The sequence below is a fragment of the Mustela nivalis genome, assembly GCF_964662115.1.
Source record: "Mustela nivalis genome assembly, chromosome: 13".
NCBI lineage: Eukaryota > Metazoa > Chordata > Mammalia > Carnivora > Mustelidae > Mustela > Mustela nivalis.
The window spans coordinates 4,550,314-4,561,426 of record NC_139032.1 but is presented as its reverse complement, the minus strand read 5'-3'; the positions used below and the strand labels follow the sequence as shown (position 1 = coordinate 4,561,426).

The 11,113-nt window shown below is 45.9% G+C and overlaps 1 protein-coding gene across 2 annotated transcripts in view; it reads left to right on the top strand.

Moving 5' to 3' along the window:
• The window catches only part of CENPP (centromere protein P), a 227,334-nt gene that overhangs the window by 136,994 nt on the left and 79,227 nt on the right, over positions 1 to 11,113 (top strand). The gene's annotated exons all lie outside the window — the stretch shown is intronic.

Genomic DNA, 11,113 nt, shown 5'->3' with positions numbered 1-11,113 from the left:
AAAAGTAACAACATCCCTGGTGTGTAAACCCAGGTGCCCCCTACCTGAGGTCGTGGCAGCGCCCTGCCTCGTTCTCGAGGCTAACGGCGCCGAGCGTACTGGCCCAGGCTTTCCGCCCAAGCGCTCGGCCCTGCCGTGGGCCCGCCAGGCCGCTGCCCTCGAGGCCTATGGAGGGCCCCGGCCTCCACGCCGCGACCCCAACAGGGACACCTAGCTCCGGGGTCGCCAGCTTGGGCTGTGCCTTTGCAGGGGAGCGTGCAGGGAGAGCCGGCCGCGGGAGGTGGCCATCCTCTGAGAAGGACGCGGAGTTCGCAACCCTGTACTCTGCACCTCTGCAGGAATGGCCGGTTCCCGCCGCAGCCGGGACCGCAGCCTTCCAGAGAGGGCTTCTTTCTGCGGGGAGCGACTCCCCGGGACAGGCAGCTGCGGGGGCTCTCCTGCTGCCCCGGGCTGGGGCCCAGCCGGTTTTCAGAGTGGGTTTCCCGTGGGTTAGCAGGGCTGGCGCTCTCCCACCATAGAGAGTCTGTCATTTCCCACCTTGCCGTGTAGTAGTGAGGCAGCCAGGGCCACCGAGAGCATGTGGCCCTTCCGAGCGACGGGCGGCCAGGCCCCCGTAAAAAGGACCTGGAGTGTGCTGGCCCTGCGGGCCGGCCCCCACGGCACTGCAGCTCGCTCCAGTGGGAGTCCCAGTGGGTCCGGTGCTGCGCTCCCACTGGCGCCGTTGTGTCAGGGTCGGGGACATGTCCGCCACCTTGATGAACAGGGCCTCCTGAGGGCTGAACTGCCCTCACCGACCTGGGTTTCTTCCGGGCAGACTTCTGTTTGTCCTGCACCATGTTTTGTTTTTCAACTTTAATGCGTGTATATTACAGAAGTAAGTAACAACACATCATAATGGTGGAGCTCGGTTAATTTTCATAAACCAGGCGCTGGTTGGGAAACCCCGCCCCCGCCCCAGCTTCCTCAGAGGAGGCTACTGCCTGGTGTCAAACGCTGAGCGTTCCCTGTGCTCTGTAAATGTAGCACATGGCAGCTAGCTCTGGGGTCTGGCTTTCCTCACCCTGCCTTTGCTGTTTGACATGCGTCCAGGGTGTTGCGACTCGGTCTCAGGGTTGTGTGAATGTGCCCCGAGTCCGAGTTCACATATACATTCCCATGTGGGGCGCAGCTATGAGTGTTCAGACACGCTTTCATCTGTCAGATGAGGCTCCTGTGTATGTGTTTTTGTTTGGAATTGCAGTTCTTCGAATTAGGATGTTTCCAGTCCTCTCGACAAGCTAAGCTTTGCCAGCGTGTGCTCCTGGTTCTACATGGCAGCCCTGGGCTGGGGCTGAGTCGCAGCTCCTCCTGGCAGTGGGACACGCGCTCCCCGCCTTTGCCTCTGCCTCTGCCTCTGCCTCGTGGTCTAGAGAGTGTGAGGCACTTCCAGCGAGATTGCTCTGCAAGGGCAATAGCCTATTCCACCTCTCCCCACTGCAAGTCCCCCACCCTGTCTTTCTCCCGTCCTTGCTTTGATCTTTGGTCAGAGGCGTGGGGAAGGAAGTAGGCCCAGAAGTAGTGCCAGGGGATGGCTGTGTATTTGGTTTGTTTACCTGCTCTGCAGACTCGGCCCGGACCCCTCCCACAGCCCTGCAGAGAAGACCCTCATGCATACACGCCTTGTGGAAAGACAGCACAGATTTTCCCCACAGGCATGCTATTGTTCCAGACCCAGCCATGTGCCCTATCTTCTTAAAGCATCAGGAGGAGAGAAGCTTCCAGTGTAGGTTCCTGTAAGCGTCCTGTGGATGGGACCCGATTTTTTCCTACACATTTGTTTCCTACACCTTATTTTGTTTTTCCCTCATTAGTCTTTCCTCTAAAAACTGGAGAATTAATTTCATTCTATCAAAACAATATCCTTAGGAATCACGAACCATCTGCGCATTATGTTATAAACAGTATTACAAAACTGAACAAGTAATGTTCTCTATGCTGACATGAACAGAAACACTCTTTGCCACAGAAGGAACCTCAGCACAGATTTCTTGCATAGCCTGATATATTCCAACCATGGCAAAAATAAAAATAAACTGCTTAATTGTATCCAAGTTCGTGCATAAATTTATCTTGGAGAGGGAGGGGGAGTCTCAAGCAGACTCTGTGCTGACCGTAGAGCCCAATGCGGGCCTTGATCCCACACCTGTGAGATCATGACCTGAGCTGAAATCCAGAGTTGGACCCCCAACCGACTGCACCACCAGGCACCCTTGCATATAATTCTTCGGACCCCCTTCCGGACCTTCTCCTAGTGTGGAAATGGGGAGCAGTGGTCTTGATCCAAACAAAGGAGAACTGGAAAGGCCCTTGGGAATCCTCTCCTACAAATTAGGAATAAAATAGTTGTCTGTGGCCTCAAGAGGTACGTTCTTAAGCTCAGGAATCACCAGGAGGCTGAGTTGTGTGATGTCTGTCAAGTGGCTTCTGGCATTTTTGGCCTTCTGAGCGCCTTGGAGTGGATTGTGTAGTATCTCTCACTACAAGGAATCATGCGGTCTATGGCTTATTTCACAAAAAGGTGTAAGTGCCCTGAGGAAAAGTAGCAAAGAGCTGTGGCGGAAGCCCTACGGGGTGGGAGGAGGCTGGCCTTGCCAGTACGATTTTAGGAATGTTCTGGGCCATCAAACCTGAGGATGTAAACAGTGTCTGCTCTTCCTGCATAACCGGGAGGTTGTGTAGGGGAAATGCTCAGTGTGGACTGGGCTCTGTGCTTTAGGATTAATTATTTACACTGCAGGTCACGACCCGTGCACAGTATTCAGCCTGCAGATGTGTTTTGTTTGGAGCATATGGTATTTTTAAAAAACAGGAAATTTTATGTCAAAGTCCAAATTTATAGCATATCTTTAAAAAACAGTGTGACAAAGCTGGCCATGACATCCTGTGCAATTCCAGCAATTGACCGAGCTGGTGGCGGCAACCTCCTTCCTACAGGCTTCTGGATTCTGGTTCCGGGCTGCTCTCCTTCCTCTACCTACTGTGCCCTCAGTTGGAGGGTTTGCTCTGAAAATGAGTTAATGACATAAGTTGTTATTTAAAGTGAATTGAGTTGATACCCCCAAAACAAATAATACATTATATGTTAATAAAAAAATTTTTAATAAATTGAATTGAATTTTTGAATATCAAAGGACTTACTGCAATAAGTTTATAATATTGTATGGATGCCAGATACTTTTAAATAATGCCTCAAGTGTTAATTTGCTTTGAGGAAAGGGCACAAGTAATAGTTTTGTTTTAAATCAACTTTCTTGCTCTTTCCAACAAGACCTGAAAGCTCATGCATCTGACTTCCATATCTGTGTTTCTAGGGACTCTTTCCCACTAGAAGGACAAACAAGGGTCCTAGGAGAAATGACAGGTACCATGTTGGGGCCAGGGAAAGCATAAGATGTGCTTGAAACATCTCATGCTAGCCAGCACTGGAGTCTGCAGAGTTTACCACAGGCACGTGGACAGAGTCTGGAAGCCAACGTGAACAGTGTGAGCACCTCACAGCACAAGGGTGGCCGTGGATTAGAGCATGTCGAATGCAGAATACTTGTAGTAACAGAGTAAGAAGAGTAAAAGGGATAGCACTTTTCCTATAGAAGAATGCCAGCTGATCAGGACAGAAGGAGCCAGAGCTGGACAGTCCACCTGCTGAGACCCCTGCGGTGTGCTGATTCCGGCAAAAAGAGTGAATGGAAGCTCACTGGATGGCAAGATGGTCACACAGACCCAAAGTCTTACCTTAGACTGATTCTAATTACCAGGGGAAGATGGTACCACCTCAATGAAATGTCTCAGAATCACCAGTAATGCGCCCACCCAACATCACCTGTGTGGGATTCCTGCCAGACAGGTTTTATCTATGTCCAGTCAGACAAGTGCAAGCAGGGGACATTTTACAAGAGAGCTGGCCGGTACCCTTCAGAACAGCAAAGGGGCGAGATTCTGCCCTGAGCAGGGGTTGCCGTTGTAGGTCGCTCACGGGAAACTGGAAGGTCCACACATAAAACGGTTCACACACACAGCCCTGAGGCCTGGTTGGACACGGGGGACTCTGAGTATGGGCTGTGGTGAGACAGTCCTGGGTTTGCTGATGGCTGTGACTGATGCCCCACAGTCATGTCAGGAGCTCTCCGTGCTCTCAGGAGTCCTCTGGTCCTAGGTGACAGTCTTATGACATCCACAGCTTGCATTCGAATGGTCAAGCCTGGCCCTTGTAAATTCTTACGTGTGTGCAGACAAGGACGTGGGAGAGAGAAAGAGATAAGATGAATAGACAAAATAGTGTTAATGGGTGAATAGAGGTGAAGAGTATAGAGATAGTCATTGTATTGTTCTTTCAACTTGTCTTTGACCTTAAAAATATTGCTAAATACCTGTGGGGGGAAAGGCGGGTAGCTTTAATTTTAGCTGATTTATCCTCTAGTGAAATACTTACATGTAAAATTTTAGGTTGAGTAAGCGGTTCCCCTGCATAGGGTTTCCTAACCAGGGTGCGTGAATCCCTAGAGGGTTGAGAAAGGCTTCATGAATCTCTTGATACATGTTAAGTATTAGTAGACGTGTGTCTTTCTGCGTGGAGGGCTTGTGATAGCTCCCATCAGACCCTCACAGGGGTCCGTCCTTCTAATAGTTAAGAACCACTGCCCTAGAATCAGTATTTCAGACAGTATAAATTTGCTAATTGTGAATGTAATTCTCAACTTATATAAAACAAATTAGCCTTTTGCAGATTCTTATAAAAAAATTTGCTTCTATCAGTTGATAGTTTAATATAAGTTTATTTGACCACCGAGATTCTGTTACTTAGAAACACACCATGACATTTCAATAGCATGATGCATTCTTTTTCTGTTCCAAACTAAGACGTGTTTAGTGCAATCACATGTTATTTTTAATGCAATCTGCTTTCCCTTGTGTGGATTCACATTCTTCACATTTTGTGTAAAGGAAAAAATATGCTGGACTCTAAGTTTTGATTGTATCCATTTTCATGTAGAGAGAAATGTAACTTCAAAGAAGAAATAGTCATGCCTTTAATTTTCGGTTGTGTGATCACTGAGGCCCACTTACAGAGTTAAAAGCATTCACTTCTTTGCACATACCAGTTTGTGACAGACCAAATTCCAGTAGGGCTCACGGTCTTGACACTGTTCCTGTTTGGCACATCAGGGCAGAGACATGTGAGGAACATGTTAGAGTGTGCTGAAGCATTCAGGCGGCCAGGCTCCCACGTGTGCTAACACACGACTGGCCTGTTGACCGCAGACTGTAGGGAACGCCACGAAATGGGTGAGCTCCCCTGCAGGACCTTGTGGCATGCTGCACCCGGCTGCTGGACAGGGAGGCCAAGGCTTGCTCGCAGACGGACTCTATCCCTGCAGACCCTTGGTGGGATATCTTTTAAGTGGCATCTTATCTGCAGGACACCTTTCTTGTTCACGTACTCTTCTAGTTTGGCTGGCTGTTTTAAATAATTTCCCCCCATCTTGGTGTTACAAATAATCACAGTGAATCACGTTTATAAGTCAGACTTACTTTTCTTTCTTACAATAATCAAGATTTTCTAAATTATTCCTGTCTGTGATGAAGAGTAGTTTGGACTCTGTTGCATCCCACACTCACTGTGTGTTTCTGGAGACCCCGACTGCTTGTGCTCCACGCTGCTTCTGCTCTTCTCTTTGCGGAGGGTGTGAGAAAGGCTCCAGGCTTGGGAGAGCCTCAGACGTGCCACAGCATCCCACTGACCCCAGCCCTTGCAGTACGCCCACTCCTTTCCCCACTATATTTCATAATCTAAGAAATCAATTTCCTGGAATAATTAGTGTCTACCATAGCTAGAGTCCAGGAAGCCTTGAGCAAATCACCAAACCTCCGTGCCTGCCTGTTTCTGACACCTGTCAGTGAAGGGATGGACGCTCACCTGATCCCATGTCCGCCCTGTGCTCAGCACAGTGATGGTTGGTCTCTCATTTGACCTTCCCAGCAGCCTGGGAAGGTAGATGGTGTGTCCCCCAATATCATGTGCTGGGACACTGGGAATCAGGGTCTAAGTAGCATGACCACGTCCACAGCTAATGGGGACTCCAGGTCAGAACCATGATACTTGTTCTTGATTTTTAACTCTAAGAGGCAGACCTCATGTTTCAATAGACTTCTGTATTTGCAGACCCTGGAGTCCTCTTACATAGGTTAGAGCTAGCCAGAAACTTCCGACAATTTCCGTGTGTGTGTGTGTGTGTGTGTGTTTGTTTGTTTCGTTTCATTTTAGAGAGGGAGTGGGAGGAGGGGCAGAGGGAGAGGAGAGAGAATCCCAAGCAGGCTGCATGCCCAGCACAGAGCCCCCTGCACGGTTCTATCTCGGGACCCTGAGATCATGACCTGAGCCGAAATCAGGAGTTGGACACTTAACCCACTGTGCCACCCAGGTGCCCCTCATGCATACTTTTAATATTTTTGAACTTTAAGTTGAGGATTTGAATTTGCATTCAACTATGAACAGAGAAATAATTCAGTCATCTTCAGTCTGTGAATACATCTCGTACAAGGAAACTTTCTGTTTTCTAAATAAGGGAAGGAGGCGGAATAGATGTCAGGGTTTTAACCGCCCTTTGAGATTTCACTGAAACAGCAGAATTTGAGTAGTTCATTTTTTTATGTCAGCATCCATGAACCTAGTAATTCATGGTATGTTTAAATGATGGCTTTCGAGAACATAGTCGATGTTGTTATTATGCAGAACAATCACTTGGTTACTGGGTATTACCAGTTGTCAAAGCACAGCTTAGTTGTTTATAAAATACTCTGTGTTTTCTGATGTTCATGTCAGGAAATATTGATAGGTAAATTATTCTTTATTTATTTTAAGACCCTGTATAAATCTTTTTCAGTTCAATGTCTTACTTTTCCTTTAAAAGTCCTCAGAGTTTACAGATTCCTTTCTGTGTTGCTTGGGAGCCGTGTTGCTGTAGCAGTGCTGGAGGGCTCATGAGCTGAGCCGTCCAGACCTGGGGTCAGCAGTCCGTTTAGTACCAGAATGTGCTCAGAATGGAGGGAGCCAGAAACAGCTTGTCTCTGTTCTTCTAGTTTTACAACCTTTTTGGAAAAACATAATATACCCTCATCCGTCTACCACGCGGCACCACATATGCAATAAATAATCAGTGTGCACCTAACTCATGACGCCAGATCTGTCAGCATGGTGGTGGCACCTGTCCCAAGCGCCGGATGAGAGGAGGCCAGGCTTCCAGGCATATCTTGTCTGTACCGCAGAAGTTCCATGTGCTCGGAAGGAAACTGGCAGTGAGCTTGGCTCCTTCACTCCATTGACATTGGGAGCCATTGCCCATTAGGGTTCAGCTCCCCTGCCATCTCCTGAGCTGTCCTTGCCTGTAGATCCCCAACTTTCTCACTCGTCATATCATCCTGCCGGAACTCTATGGCAACCTCCAAATTCAGCATGTTCTTGCCCAAACTGTCCCTTCCTGTCAGCCTCTCCGCAGTGTCCCTGAGGCGTGAACAGTTCTCTCTGGCTCCCTTCTCTCGTGTCTCTTGGCTGGCAGTCAGCTGTCCCAGCATATTTCTGTACAAGTCTCTGTTACACCCATTCCTGTTTCTGCTCTTCCTGCTGTCACCTGTGCTGATTGGATCAGCCCCACAGTGCTGGCTCACGTCCCCTCCTGACACCACTGTTCTCTTGACCTTCCTCCCTCAGAGCTCACAGTGCCCTCGCTTCTCCTCGTGCTAAGTCTGGTCTCCTGAGCCCTCCTCACCTCCGCTCATTCCCTCCACTCCGCTGACTCAGATCCTGTGTCAAGGCCCCTCAAGCCAGATGCTTTTCCTTCCTCTGAATTCAGTGCCAATTACTTCCTGTATTATACCTCGGTCTTTCTTTGTTACCCCAGACCTAAATTTGTCAATTCAGGGAAACCATTTTTGCCTACAGCACATTAATACTACACTTGATACCATGTGAGCCACAAGTAAAAATGGGGTGGGGGGCTTATCGCTTAGCTAATCATCTGTGGTTTAAATTTTCACATACTTACTAAATCTAGAATTATTTTAAAACAAGTGTTAAAATTTGTTAGCACTTCCTAATGAATTTATTTGTTTACTCATTAAATATTTATTTATTTATTTGCTTGATGGAGACAACGAGAGAGGGAACACAAGCGAGGGTGGGGGTAGTGGGAGAGGAAGAAACAGGCTTCCCATTGAGCAGAGAGCCCGATGCGGGACTAGATCCCAGGACCCTAGGATCATGACCTGAACCGAAGGCAGACGCTTAATGATTGAGTCACCCAGCTGACCCTGAATTTATTTTTTTTAAGAATGTTTATTTGAGAAGCACATGTGTGCGCACAAGCTTAGGGGAGGAGCAGGGTCAGGGAGAGAATGTCCGAGAAGACTCCCTTCTGAGCACGGAGCCTGCCACGGACTCAATCTCACGACCCTAAGATCATGACCTGAGCTGAAATCAAGAGTTGGATGCTTAACCGACTGAGCCACCCAGGTGCCCCCCACCCGCCCGCTGCCAACAATGAATTTAAAGGTTTATATTACATACTATTGAAAGGTTATTGGAATAATCACATTATGTGCGAATGGGCTAATCATACTGACCTTGCTGCTCCTAGAAGGGTCCATGTGTTTGTACCAGAGGACATTGTGCAGAGGTACATTTAAACTAGCGCTGTGGGTAGTTTTGTCATTTTTTTTTTAATTCAAGTATAATTAACATGAAATATTAGCTTTAAGTGTACAATATACTGATTCAACATTCTGCACATTACTCACTGCTCATCCCGATAAACGTACCTTAAGCCCCTTCACCTGTTCCACCCCTCCCTCTCACCCACCTCCCCTCTGGCAACCAGTTTGTTCTCTGTATTTAAGAGGCTGGGGTTTTTTCATCTCTGTTTTCTTTCATTCTTTGTTTCTTAAATTCTACATATGAGTGAAATCATTTGGTATTTGTCTTAGTTGGACATATTTCACCTAGCATTACACTTGTAAGTCTATGTTGCAAATGCCAGGATTTCGTTCTTTCTGTAGCTGAGTAATACACCATTGGGTATATACACCACACCTTCTTTATTCATTCATCTGTTGGACATGGGGCCTGCGTCCATGTCGTGGCTATTATAAATAATGCTGCAATAAAGATAGGGGTGCATATATCTCTTCAAATTAGTGTTTTCATTTTCGTAGCGTAAATACCCAACAGTAAAATTATCGGATCATATGGTAGTTCTATTTTTAATTTTTTAGGTACCTCCATACTTTTTTCCATAGTGGCTGCACCAATTCACATTCCTACCAACAGTGCACAAGGGTTCCTTTTTCTCCACAGCCTCAGTAACACTTGTGACTTCTGGTTTTCTTGATTTTAGCCATTCTGCCAGGTGTGAGGTGGTATCTCATTGTGATTTTGATTTGCATTTCACTGATGACTAGTAATGTTGAGCATCCTTTCAGATGTCTGTTGGCCAGCTGGATGTCTTCTTTAGAAAAATGTCTCTTCAAGATCTTGTGCCCATTACAATCACATTACTTGTTTGGGGGGTATTAGGTTGTGTAAGTTCTTTTTATATTTTAGATATCAGATAAATCACTTGCAAATATCTTCTCCTATTCAGTAGGTTGTCTTTTTGTTTCATTGATGGTTACCTTTCTTGTGCAAAAGCTTTTTATTTTGGTGTAGTACCAGTAATTTAGTTTTGCTTTCATTTCCCTTGCCTCAGGAGACCTAGCCAGAAAAATGTTTTGATGGATGTTAGAGAAATTACTGCCTGTGTTTTCTTCTAGGAGTTTTATGGTTTCAGGTCTCACATTTAGGTTTTCAATCCATTTTGTGTTTATTTTTATGTATGAGATAAGAAAGTAGTCTGGTTTCATTCTTTTTTATGTAACTGTCCAGTTTTCTCAACACCATTTGTTGAAGAGAGTCTCTTTTCCTCATTGTATATTCTTGTCTCCTTGTAGATTAATTGACCATAATGAGGATGGATTTATAGATGGGCTCTGTATTCTGTTCTGTTGATCAACATCTTCCTTCCTTCCTTCCTTCCTTCCTTCCTTCCTTCCTTCCTTCCTTCCTTCCTTCCTTCTTTCCTTCCTCCTTTCTCTTCTCTTCTCTTTTCCTTTCTGAGTGAGAGAGAGAATGCAAGTGCATGGGAGAGCGAGAAAGAGAACCCCAAGCAGGCTCCATGCCCAGCACAGAGTCTGACACAGGGCTCGATCTCACAACCCTGAGATCATGACCTGAACAGAAACCAAGAGTCAGACACTGAACCACCTAGGCGCCCCTCAATGTGTTTCTTTCTGTTTTGATTCCTGTAGCTTTGCAGTGTATCTTGAAATCTGGGATTGTGATACTTCCAGCTTTGTTCCTTCCCAAGATGGCTTTAACAGTTCAGGGTCTTCTGGGGTTCCAGACAAATTTTAGAATTATTCTAGTTCTATGAATAATGCTGTTGGTATTTTGGTAGGGGTTGTATTGAATCTGTAGATCGCTTTAGGTAGTATGACATTTTAACAATATTGTTCTTCCAAGCCATGGACATGGACTCTCCTTCCACTTGTTTATGTTGTCTTCAGTTTCTTTCATCAGTGTTTTATAGATTTGGAGTACAGGTTTTTCACTTCTTTGGTTAAGTTTATTGCTAGATATTTTATTTGGGGTGCAATTAATTGTAAATGAGATTGTTTTCTTAAATTCTCTTTCTGTTGCTTTATTATTAGTGTATAGGAATGCAACAGATTACCGTATATTAATTTTATACCCTGTGACTTTACTGAATTCATTTATCAGTTGTAGTAGTTTTGCATTTGAATCTTTAGGGTTTTCTATATGTAGTATCATGTCATCTCCAAATAGTGCAAGTTTTACTTCTTCCTCACCAATTTGGATACCTTCTATTCCTTTTTCTTGTCAGATTGCCATGGCTAGTACTTCCAGTACTATGTTGAATAAAAGTAGTAAGATTGTCAGATTGCCATGGCTAGTACTTCCAGTACTATGTTGAATAAAAGTAGTAAGATTGAACATCCTTGTCTGATTCTTGATCTTAGAGGGACA